General features: G+C 41.7%; 1 protein-coding gene across 1 annotated transcript in view; it reads right to left on the bottom strand.

Moving 5' to 3' along the window:
• LOC122804407 (melanoma inhibitory activity protein 2-like) overlaps positions 1 to 12,214 on the bottom strand; it is a 1,673,436-nt gene extending 1,661,222 nt beyond the window's left edge. The window contains exon 1 of the mRNA XM_044074238.1: positions 12,187 to 12,214. The gene's annotated coding sequence lies outside the window, so the exon portion shown is untranslated. The remainder of the gene's footprint in view (positions 1 to 12,186) is intronic.
• Positions 12,215 to 13,420: the final 1,206 nt, after the last annotated feature.

Genomic DNA, 13,420 nt, shown 5'->3' with positions numbered 1-13,420 from the left:
AGCAGAATGGAAAGGAAGGGGCCACCCCAGTTAAAGTGGCAGCAAAGAGAATCCATTGCAGGGATGGTGGGTGAGAATAGGAAATGCAACAGTAATCTACTTGAACATCTACTATTCCGCATACATTCAAATATTTCAGACACCATCAATACTGTCTGTCTATCATGTCCCAATATCAAAACCATCATCCCCATAACAACTGTCCAAGCTGTTCTTAAAAATACCTAAATTAATGCTTGATGTTTGCTTTAATATAATTTGGTAGTCCAGCCCAGGTGATATCTACTCTCTTAGAGAACTAGTCAGTAAATCTCTCATTCTTATAAAACCTTCTGCATAGACTGTCCAATGACTCTCTTCTACTATTTGATGAAATCAAGCATTCCCAGAGATAGGTGTCTCTAAATACCCTATATGCCTGAATGAGGCACTGTACAAGTTCAGACATTTTAATTTTTCTTAATAACTTAAACTTTTATATCCATGTATACCCTTGGTATTGTTCTGATGTACTCACGCCAATGTACTTGTGCTATTTTTTTTTCTATTAGGTTTCCATGATATTATTCCATACTTTAGTTTGGGTCTAATGTAATGAACAATGATTTCATATTATCTCCTTCAAAAATTATTTTTAAATGTGTATTCATAAGCAACTCCACTATCTCCTACAAGAATGCTGTTAACATGCATTCATCATGGCTATCCACCTTCTCCATACCTCACAGTATACCCATCCTAACCAACCTTTAGGCTACAGTTAAAAATAAGCTACAGGCATGCTCTTATAAGGTTGCAAAATTTGCCACTAACAAACAAGACTGCATCCACCACTGTAGTGCCCTTAAGTTTTGAACTGGCTCAAATGGTTTCACCACTTGGATTCCATCAAGCTTATCTCCACACACATTATTCACAAAGCCAATGACTGCCCTGCTTTTACTCCTATTCTCTATTCCTACCACCATGGCCAAAGTCAGTCGGTAAGAAATGGAATTTGGTCCCACTGCAAATTAGATCTACCTTTAACCTGTCCAACTTCAAATTACTAATAAAAGACTACCTAAATAAGACTTGGCTCTGCCCCTGCACTACCCCAAGCTGAACTTGTACCTCCTTACTCTCAAGCTTCATCATACTTCTTACTAATACCTTCTCTGCAATCACAGTCAATTGCTTAGATAAAGGACAAATATTGTTTTGCCTAAGCTATATTATAAAGTCATCTCTGTTCCAAAGAATGTACTAAGTATGTTTAATGTCATCTCTATGAACTGCAACATGTGAATTATTTCACTATTCACAATGTTCTTTCTCAACTTGTTATATCTGTCCAACTATTTGCATTATGTATGTATAGGTTCGCACTGTATGAACTGGACTGATGCTTTACTTTAGTTAACATGTTCTACATTAGATTTTGCAATAACTTTAATTGCAACCATATTAAGCCAATGTGGAGCTTTTTTCTTAGGATCTTCACTGAAAATGGGATATTATCCCAGTCAGACTTTCCCAGTAAACAAATGTCAGACAAAAAAAGAATAAATACATATTTGACTTCACACACTTTACAAATCATCTGAATCTTTACAACTTCCATTAGCCAACTATTTTATATGACTAGAAAACTCAAAGGTGGATCTATCCATAAATTCAGACCTTTAAATGTATCCACAGTTTCAATTACTGTGTACTGAATTACATATTCACCTTTCAATTTATGTTTCCAACATCTTATATGCTTCATTTTTGATGCATTTATGTGGATAATATTCTCCTGTGCCCAAGTGACCAATTCAGTCAAGCTCTTTTGCAAACATGCTCTATCAGTTTTCCCATTTTCAAGTCACTTATACACAGACTGTAAAACATCTCAAATGAAAATGATAAATCAGAAAGCTATAATCAAAACAAATATGGGCCCAGGATTAAGGGACACTAACAGTAACCTAGAATTTCACTTGCCCAACTGTTATACAATACTTATATTGCCATGCAAGCCATGTAGCTAGCCATCTTATCAGCACTACATTAATACCTAATTTTCTAACTTACTGATCAGTGTTTTTTGTATGACTATCAAAGGCTGAAGACAGGTTTACATAAATTACATCACAACATACTTTTTCATTTAAGCTAACTTTGACATGGTAAACAAATACAAAACAAGGAGCAGGAGCCAAGAAGAAACATAAATATATGACAAAAACCACCCAGGCAGACGGTATAAATAAAATAAAACAAACTTTAATAAAAATAAGATAAAAGAGGAGTGTTTTGGCACCTGCACTGGATGCTTCATCAGATCTAAACATAAAGGAAAGTTGTGTAAAATCTTACCATAACCATAGATGTCCTTCTCTTCCATGTTGCAGTATTCACTAGTGGGTTTACCCTTCTTCCCATCAGCTCGTTCGGCTAGGTTTTCAAAGCTTTTTCAGTCCCTGTTAATGCATCGGATGTCTGACGTGTAGGCTGGTATGTGGGCCATAAAAGTGACATCTGTGCACACCAGTCCTCAGAACCAAGAAGCCCTAGACAGAACCAGTCCTGACAGCATAGCCTGAGTAGGAGCAGAGGAGAGCAAGTGCAAGGAGAACAGGGGGATGAAGGGAGGGAAGGAATACTGCAACATGGAAGAGAAGAGCATCTATGGTTATGGTAAGATTTTACACAACTTTCCTATGTCCTTCTATTCCAATGTTGTAATATTCACTAGTGGGCGAGTACAAAAGCTCACTGCTGGTTGGGTGGTGGTCTGGATGAGAATTCCAGGAACCCATGCAGGATAGCCCTGGCAAATCCTGCTCTGGTCCTGAAAATGTGGTCTAGCTTGTAGTGACTGGTGAAGATGCGAACAGATGACCAAGTAGCAGCTTCCAGAATGGAGTTCGTATCTAGACCTTTAAAGAAGGCTCCAGAGGAAGCCATGGCCCTTGTGGAATGGGCTCTGACGTTGCCCGTTAGTGTCTTTCCATGGTGAGAGTAACAAAAGAAGATGGCCCTCGCAATCCAGGAAGAAATGGTTTACTTTCCTACAGCTTTCCCCAGAGCCCTGGGGTGGACGGAAACAAACAACTGGTCTGATTTGCATATAGGCTTGGTCTTATGCAAGTAGAAACGGAGTTGCCTGTGTACATCCAGGGAGTGAAGGACTCTCTCACTGTCTCCATGAAAATTAGTAAAGAATGTAGGCAAGTGAACAGCCTGATTTAAGGAGAGGTCATTAACCACCTTGGGGGTGAAGGAGGGGATTAATCCTGAGGGTGACCCTGTCCAAATGGAAAACTAGGAAGGGTGGAATAGCCATGAGGGCTTAGAGCTCTGAGACCCTCCTGGCTGATGTTAAAGCTACTAGCAGTACTGTTTTCCAAGTGCAAAACTTCAAGTCAGCCTTGCCAGCTGGTTCAAAGGGTGGCAGGGTGAGGTTTTCCAGCATATAATTAAGATCCCAAGGAGGAGGAGTTGTTTTTCTAGGGGGTCTTAGGTGTGAAACACCTTTTAGGAAAAGTTTGGCTGGAAGCAAGTGGGGGCTACATAGGCAGGCAGGCAGAAATGGCCAACAAGTGTGCTTTTTAAGGAGGAGTAAGACAAGCCTGTCTTCAGGAGTTCACACAGGTAAGAATTGGAGGCAGATCACCGTCCAGTGGCTCTATCTGTCTTTCTTGACATCAGATAGAAAACCTTCTCCATTTAGAGAGAGAATTTCCTCACGTTTGGTTTCCTGGCCTCCTGCAGGACAGAGCAAGTCCTCGTTGTATAGGTGTCTGAAGGGAATCAGAATCCTATCAGTCACAGGGAGAGGTGCAGGGATCTCCACTGTGGATGAATCTGTGTCCCCTGGTGCTGTGTGACTTGATCCACTGAGGGGGGTAACTTGTGGTGATTGCCCTTGGATAGATGAAGTAGTAGGGGGAATCAGTGCTGCCCTGACCAAAAGGGGGTCACCAACAAGATTTTTGGTGAGTCCTGCTGAATTGTCAATAGGACTCTGTATCAGAGGGAAGGGGGAAAGGCGTACAGGAATTTCCCCTTTCAGGACATTAAGAAGGCATCTGTTTGCACAGCCTTCAGGTCGCAAGTTCTGCAGCAATAGCTCTGAAGTTGCCTGTTTGTGGAGGAGACAAACAGGTCTGTCTGTGGAATACCCCACCTGTGGATCCGCTCTAGGAATACCTCCCCTGACAACATCCACTCGTGACTATCTGAAGTGGTTCTGCTTAAGGAGTATACCTAACAATTTTGTTGGGATGGAATGTAGGCTGCCTGTAGGGAGATCCCCTGGGAGACAGCTAGTTCCTGTACCTGTAGGGCTAATCTGCAGAGGAGGTAGGACTTGGTTCCTCCTTGCTTGTTCAAGTACCACATTACTGTGGTGTTGTCTCTGAAGATCTTCAGAATGCCCTGTCTGAGAAAAGGTAGAAAGGCCTGCAGGGCCAGAAGTATGGCTGACAGTTCTTTAATACTGATATGCCATTGTTTATGTTTGTCCTTCCACAAACCTTGCACTTTCCTTGTGTCTAACCTTGCTCCCCAGCCCAGATCTGAGGCGCTTGTATGCATGATCTGAGAGGGGGGGCAAATGTAGAGGGAGACCCAGATTTACGGCCACCTGGGCCATCCACCACTTTAGCTCTTGGTGGTGGCAGGGAAGAAGTGTGATTCTGAACTCCAGGGGGTGAGAGTGCTGGGTCCATACTGAGCCAAGATACCATTGCATCTTTCTCATGTGTAATCTTGTCAGTGGCAGCATGGGAATTGTGGCAGCCATGTGGCCAAGAAGTCTGAGGAATTCCCTAGCAGTCAGGGTGGGTGAAAGGAGGGCAGATTGAAGTTGATGGGTCAGGGAGAGCACTTTTTCCTGAGGTAGGAAGGCCATCTTGAGGTCTCTTCTGATTTTGCATCCTAGGAAGACAATGTCTAGTGTAGGATTTAGATTGGATTTGGGGAAGTTTATGAGGAACCCTAGGGACTGCAGTAGAAGCAGGAGGTCCTCTGTGTGGGCTAGGAGGGTTTGTCTGTCTGCTGCCTGAATGAGCAGATCATCTAGGTATGGGAAAATTTGCATACCTCTTGTTCTACAGTAGGCAATGATTGGGGCTAGGCATTTTGTAAATACCCTTGGAACAGTGGAGAGTTCAAAGGGCGAGGCACAAAACTGAAAATGCAAGGAGCTTGCTTTGAATCTAAGGAATTTTCTGGAGGACGGTTTTATTGGAATATGCAGATACGCTTCTTTGATGTCCAGGGTCACCATGAAGGCATGAGGAAGGATGAGGGGAAAGAGAATGGGTAGTGTGATCATCCTGAAGGAAGGAAGCCTCAGGAATGGTTTGAGGTGGGAAAGGTCTAGGATGGGTCTCCACGGTCCCTCCTTCCTGAGCACCAGAAAAATTCTGGAGTAGAAGCCTCTCCCTCGAGCAGAGGGGTGTACGAGTTCTATGGTGCCTTGCAGCAGCAGGTTGTTTAGAACCCTGGGGAGGAGGGACCATTGCAAGGGTGGCGGTAGTGGTATAGGAAGTTCTGGGGGGAGGGCCATCCAAGACGTGAAGTAACTCTCCTTCAGGATAGAAGAAACTCATTTGTCGGATGTCACCAGGGTCCATGCAGGGAGGCAGTGAGAGATGGGAAGATAAAGGAATGGTGGGGGGGGGGGGGTTAGAAAAGGTGGCAGGCAGTCAGATGCTGCCTGCCCTTTCTGGAAAGGGAGGTCTCTGGGCGGAGACCTAAGGTGTCCTAGGCTGAGTAGTCTGCCTCCTGGGTGTTCTTCTAGATCTGGAGGAGGCAGAAGGCCTCCAAGTCTTCCTAATAAACTGAGTCTTGGCCAGGTAGTTTCTTTGAAATTTTGGGATTGGAGAGACCAGAAGATACTTTAGGTCCTGGAGCTCCTTCCCTTTTTGCTGAAGTGACTTAAATAGATCAGCTACCTTGGAGCCAAAAAGGGCAGTGCGATCCAAAGGAGCATCCAAGTGTTTGGCCTTAAAGTCATCTGGTAAAGGCTGAAGATGCAGCCAAGAGTATCTCCTCAAAACAGACGCAGATGCAGCTGACCTGGCAAAGGCCTCTGCTGCATCATATGCACACCTTAGGGAATGTTTATTGACTTGGGAGATGAGCCCAAGCAAGGAAGACAGGGATGATTTTGCAGCGCAGTTAGGGATCTCATTAAGTTCCTTACAAGCTTTGTCCAGTAAGACCATGGAGTATTTGGCCATGTGTGACTGGTAATTTGGAGCCCTAAAGGCTAGAGTAGCTGAAGTGTGTATCTTTTTTCACCACCTCTCCATGGCCTTGCTGTCTTTATCTGCAGGCAGGACAGTGGTAGTAGGGAGAAGTCTGATAGCCCTATCAGTGGCAATAGAAATGGTTGCTGGGTCAGCTGGCGGGCATTTAAAAAAAAAAATTGTCTGCATCAGGTACTCTATACAACCGGTCTACCCTTCTAAGGGTAGGTGGCTGGGAATCGGGGTTTATACATGCTTCTGCAAAAGCATCCAGGAAGGCAGGCTGGACAGGAGGAATAGGGGCCGGGTTAGGAGATTCCATCTGGATCAAGTCATAAAATCTTTTCTGTTGCTCAGACATGTCTGAGCAATCCCATTTAAAATGTTCCCTCAAAAGATTAACAGTGTACCCAAAGGTAAGGTCTTCCACAGTGGGGTCAGGTTCAGCAAAGGCTTCTTCTGGGAAACCATATCCCAGAGGGAAGATATTTGTGAAGAGTAGGACATGTCCTCTGAGGAGTCAGACATCTCTTCTTCTGCAGGATGGCTAACAGTAGTCTTTGGCTGAATAGGCCTGGGACTAAGAAGAGGTGGAGCAACATGAGGGAGGTCAGGCATAGGCCTAAGGTCCAGGAAGACATTGTAGAGACTCTGGCTGAACGCCTGCCAGTCTGGCAAGGCCTCAGGGGTTGAAGCGACATGCTTTGTTTTTTGTTTTTTCTTTGCAGGCCTAACCAGCATCTGGCTGGCGGTTGGCCTTGAAGAAATACAAGGAATGGCAGAGGCCTGCTCCGAAGTCCCCATCTCAGAAGCTGGTTCCTCCCTGGCATCTGAATCAGGTGCCAGGATATCCTCCCCAGACGTGTCATCCGCTGTGGATTTTGTCGCCTCCTGGTAGGTACCCACTTTATCCTGTGTGGTGGACGCCAGTTCCTCGGCCAAGCTAACAGTGGCTACAGGCTGGGAATCGGCAGAGGGAGGCGCGGTGGAAGTGGATGGCCTCACATGCTTGACCCTCTTCCTAGGTGGTTCGGATGGGGCGTTGGTAGCGGCTTCCATGCCGAGAGCGATCTGCCTAAGACAATGGTTTTCGAGGTATAGGTCAAGGGCCTAAAGTCGGCGACGAGGGGTCTTAGGGATGAACTACTTACAAATAACACAGTTTTTATAACTGTGTTCCCTACACAAACAAAAGAGACACTGATCGTGGGTGTCTTTGTAGGGAATCTGGTGACCACAGTTGCACTTGCGCTTCCTGGACATTAACAGACTACAGTAATTAAAAGGACTGAAGAAAATTTCCCCAACAGGGTACTTATCTTAATGGGAAAGTGATCAGATGTCCGCGAATAGCAGGAAGACCTGGTGTACAGTTGGCAGCTGAAATTTTCTGAAGACTGGTGTGTGCAGACGTCACTTTTATGGCCCACATACCAGCCTATATGTCAGACATCTGACACCCCAACAGGGACGGAAAAAGCTTTGGAAACCTGGCCGAACAAGCTGATGGGAAGAAGAGTAAACCCAGTAGTGAATACTGCAACATTGGAATAGAAGGACGTTTAACAAAAGCACCATTTAAATATTAGCATTTCAAACCAAGTGACCTTAAAATAGGTCTTAAAGGTATAAAATCATTCAACCCCTTGCCTCTTTGTTGCTTGCAAAATACTGAATGATTTTATACCTTTAAGGCCTATTTTCAGGTCACATGGTTTCACTTTATTTACACCAACTGCCTGGCTGTTTTTTTTTTTTAACGTATACAACTTTAACATGATGTTCTGTAAGACTTAATTTCAACATATGTGGGCTGATGCACAGTTTCAAGTCCTAACCTTTCCAACACTGACAATGTTTGTTTGTGTCTTTCAGCTTTTCCCGGTTAGGGGTCACCACAGCGGAACTCCGGTCCGCTAATGATTGGTAGTGGATTTTTACGTACCGGGTTACCAGCCCTGACGCACAACCTTCAACGAAGGCACGCCTCATTCACGTATGCCTCCACACAGAAGACGCTCTAGCTGAGAATCGAACGGGACAACATCTTGCTATGATGCGACAATGCTACCGCAGCACTGACAATAATATATCCAAAATAAACTTCTCCATTATTTTTTCTCCAACAGGAAAGTAGACTCAAGGGTCTCTACATTTCCCGTGTTTGTCTTCTTCTTACCTAAATGTTGTACTGAATAAAGATGTAAAGGTAATGTATGTTCACCACAGTGAAGTGTTCTCTGGTTATTGTTACTAATTCTGTTTCCTCCCTGCTCTTTCTTAGTGTCCAGTTTACATAGCACTTTTTTCAACATAATCTAATTTAATTTCAGTATCAAAAGTAACATTGATGTTACTAGCACAAATTAACTCTCTTTTCATGAAGCCAGAAAGCTTTGCATAATAGACTGTAAATATATCTGCAATATATTGTGTTTTAAAATAAATTTTAGAATCTTTACATAGCTTATCCATTTGTATGACTTTATTCCTACCACATCTTACATATCTATAAATTGGTTTCCAATTGTGCTCAATGATTTTTCTCTGATTTTGTCTCACAATATGTTACCTTTCCAGTTTTCATTACTTAAGTTAAATCTTCTTTTCATCCCTTACATGTCTCTATCTCTTTCATCTTAATTATCTCATTCTCTTGGACATACATCCATATCAAACCACAACTAATATGGTCTGATGCTCAAATCCTCCAGAAGGGCCTTAACGAGACTGATGCATGGTGTCAAAGCCATGGTCTCAAGCTAAATGCTAAAAAATGCGTAGTAATCCCCTTTGGAAAAAACAGAGTACCCGCAAACTACCACATAGGAGGTAACCCCTTGAAATCTGAAGTAGTAATAAGGGATCTAGGGACCCAAGTAGATAGTCAGCTTTCCTTTGATAACCATGTTGCCAAGGTGGTTAGAAAATCCTTCTATGTGACCCATCTGATCACGAAAGGGTTCGCTTCAAGATCTAAGGATGTAGTGGTGCCCCTCTACTCCTCCCTCATCAGACCCATTATAGAGTACAATGCACCAATTGGAATGTACCTGGCTAGGCATCTCCAGCAGCTGGAGAGACCACAGAGGTACCTCACTTAGAGGATTACTAGCCTCAAACAGTTGCCCTATGCAGCACGATTGAAAAAACGAAGGCTTTTCTCTGTTGCATACCGCCTTCTCAGAGGCGATCTCTGTCTAACATACAGAGCCATGTCCAACCCAGAACTGTTGAACATGCTCCATCTTAGCAAAACCAAATCCACTCGAGCTACATGCTCTAGGGATGTAAACCTCAGCACAACAATGAATAGAACATGCTGGAGGGATAGATTCCCTTCGCAAAGACTTCCCTTGCTATTGAACAAGGTCCCGATCTACACAAGACAGAGCCCCTCACTGTCACTCTTCAAGAGGAACCTTGACGAGTGAATGGGTAACAGAAAGTTCACACCAGGGATCATACCAACAGCTCTACTAGATAGGGGCCAAGGGTACCAGCTGCTAGATCAAGGGCCTACGGAACTAACCAAAGGGCAGATAGCCCAGTATCTACTTATGAACCTATAAATCTAAAGCCAGGTTCAACTGGAGGTTCAGTCGCCTAGGAAACCAAAATTTGGTGATTATGGAGGGGCTGCAGAGAGCTAATCCTAAATAAAAGTTAATGGCTCTGTTAATGAAGGTGTAATCAGACTCTTAACAGGGTCATACTGTCAGTTTTGAGCACTGATGGTTCATTCCAATCCCACCCATTGCTAATATTTTAAGATACCTACTTAGTAACACGTAATGCAGTCCCTGGTTGCCGTTATTCTCTTTTGAGTTATATTTTCATAATTAAACAAACTAATCTTCATGAATAATGTAATGTATTGGTCTCCAAAGAAAATTAAAATTTAAACAATACTGAGTATATTAGTGCCCACTGAAACTAGTAATCAATGGCTACAAAAGTCAGAGATTAATAAAAATATAAAATTGAAGTTTCTTAGTATGTTGGTCATGAAAAAGGAGCAAATGTCGGTTGATAAACTACAGCCTCAATTTTCAAAGCACAACTTCAAGCAAGCAGATGCAAGTGATACTAAGGCATGGGTTTTCAAAACTACACAATAATTATAAGGTGATACAAGGCACACTGTGTGAAAAGAACTGTAAAACAAAGATGAGAAGTTGTGGACTTCCAAACTCTTGTGAGATACAAGTCATGCATGAGGAATTACCTCTCCAAAGTCCAATTAAATTACGATTATTGTATAATAATAGCTCATTGCCAGTCAAAAATGTGCACTGTTATTCGACGGGCCAACCAGTATGCCCGTTGTCAATTGAGGATTTACCAGTAGAAAAAAGCCCAGCTGCTGAAGTATCACTGAGCGGCCAGACTTTTTAACTAGGATATGCTTAGAAGACAAAGCAAAATAAAGGAAAAATCAGGTATGTTCTGCAAAACAGAAACATACTGGATTTTCCTTGTATTTCTGCAGTGTTCCTCCTAAAATCTCGGCAGACTCTTCCATCTCTCAACTGTTCAGATTTTCAAAGAATGTCCAAACTTTTGCCTCATAGTTTTGGTCTGTGCCTCATAAAAATATTTTTTCTGGTAACCCACTCGGGATTGAAGTCATTAAGTAAACACAGACATTTCAGTATTAATATATTAAAATCTGCCCCAGTTTTTGGACCTTCGTCTCCAGTTATCTTGGGGTTGCTCCAGGTTTCTAAAAATGGCAACAGAGGTTCTTTTTTGTCTGTTGCTTCTCCAGAACTGAAGTACTGTGCAAGCACAGGAACATAACTCCCATACACATGTGCAGGGCATCAGCAAGCAAGGAAGAAAGTGGAGGAACACTACAGGGCCATTATACAAAAATATTTAAGAAAGGTAAGCAATATTTTTCTTAAATAATGTCAATGCATTAACAGCGACTTGGTGTGGGTATCATATGATTAAATCACAGTTGGCTTTGTTTAATCATTTGGGGTGTTACCCTAGTGAGTAAACTACACCAACCATGGGTTAATCATGTGATGGCCATATAAGTCATGGATTATTGCTAAAATAATTTACACTTGAGCTTTGAATGACTTACTGCATGACAAGTTCAGACACCTTTTTATTCTTCTGTGGTGAAATTACTAACATAATGGTATAGGGAAGTAATTTTACGCTACCAAGTGAAAAGGGGAAATCTCATTGGTGATTTATAAAACAACACACATTTTCTAGGCATTTTCACTATGTAGGAAACAGTCTGGAAACAAAATACGAGTTCTAGATGAGTTAACGAGCAAACATATTTTTCAGGCTATTACAGAATAACACACACACACACACACAACATTAAGCAGGTTTGAAAAAGTCTGTTCCACTTTATGCCTTATTCACCTATGACAGGTCTGCTGGCCTTTGGACATCTATTTAAAAAAATACATTTCTTCCATAAATTAACTAGTATCCATATGGAGTAACAAATGGCACAGTGGTTAGCACTGCTCGTTTCTCCAGCTCACTTCCCAGATGGGGTACTTTCTCTGGGAAGTCTCCACATCCTTTCTCCATACTTGTGGGATTTCCCTACGTGTTGTGGTTTCCTCAAATGCTGAATGCAAACTGGTGGTCTTCTAAACTGCCCACAGGTGTGCCTATCATATAGGAGTGCACCCTGTGACAGGCTGAAACCTTGTTCAGGATGAGATTCTCTGGATTGCATCTACCAAATGGTAGGAACAGCATTGGCTTCTCCATAACTTTCTACTGGATTAAATGGATAATCAAGAGAATTAGTGGCATCCACACAAAGGAAAACAAAAGAATAACAATAAGATTATCAGAGATGATGATCACAAAACAAGGGGATGACATCAGTGCCTTAACATTAGAAAATGGACATGGCTGTATTAGGAAGCAAATCCATTGTATTATAAAGCATTTGCAAGCACTTCTGACTTACCTATGTATGATCTGCTTCTTACCTGTAATTAAAGAAAGAAAGAGGTAATTGCACTACACTATAAGAAAAAATGTTTTCATTCAGCATTAACAAGACAAGTTTACGTGTAGAAACATTTTTTTTTGCAACCCATCTTTCTGTCTGCTATTCAAAGATGGTTTTCTTTGTGCACTCCTATGGAAACTACAGGTGCTACATGGAAACATTCTAGTTTACTCAAAATTTTAGTACAGTGAAATTTTATTCCATAGAACAGCCCACTGGTATGCTGCTTCTATGTCTAAATATCTTGGCATACTAGTCGACTTGATGATCTATGCATCCCTCTTACAGGAGTTAAGACAATGTAGGTTGCTTCTCCTAAAATTAGCATCTCTACATATTAAGTATGCAAGCTAACATCATTCCCTTCTATAGTATTTTAAGGTAAAACATGCCTATTCAATCAGCTAGCACAGACATAAAACCAAATCCATCCATCTACAACCCTTTTTTCCCATTTTTACACATGGGGGTCAGGTTATCACTTCAATAGTGACAATCATCTAGAGCTAAGGTTTACACCACCAGATGGTTAGCCCTGCCATGCTAATTCTTCCACACCACATCACACACACACATGCACGCTCACACTTATGGCCAACTTAAGAGTGCCCAGTCCACAGACTGCAGATATTTGCAATGTGGGAGGAAACTAGATAATCCCGAAGAAACCCACGTGAACAGAGGGAGGACATGTAGACTCCACACAGAAGGGATCACAGCCAAGAATCAAACCAGGGAACCTCTTGCTCTGAGGCAACACTACTATCCAGTGCCACCCTCCACTCAAAATTCCACCACAGTAGCATAACTTAACTACTCAAACTGTATCTTACTTCTTCTTGTGCCATGAAGTTGATCTAAAAACAGAAACAGTACAATGCACCCTTCTGTTTTACTGTACTATATATATATATATATATATATATATATATATATATATATATATATATATATATATATATCTATCTATATATATATATATATATATATATATATATATATATATATATATATATATAATCTATATATATCTATATCTATATATATATATATATATATATATATATAAATCTATATATATCTATATATATATTTAATTTTTTCCCCATTTTCTGCAAACACAACTTGGCCCTGTCAGTATGCCTTATCAAATATTCAAGTTTTCCCTCTGGAAATGTGACACTCACTA

This window comes from Protopterus annectens, chromosome 6.part0 (assembly GCF_019279795.1).
Source record: "Protopterus annectens isolate FY-2018-M chromosome 6.part0, PAN1.0, whole genome shotgun sequence".
NCBI classification, from domain to species: Eukaryota; Metazoa; Chordata; order Ceratodontiformes; family Protopteridae; genus Protopterus; species Protopterus annectens.
Note: the sequence above shows the minus strand (reverse complement) of the source record. Positions and strands in the feature narration are given on the sequence as shown.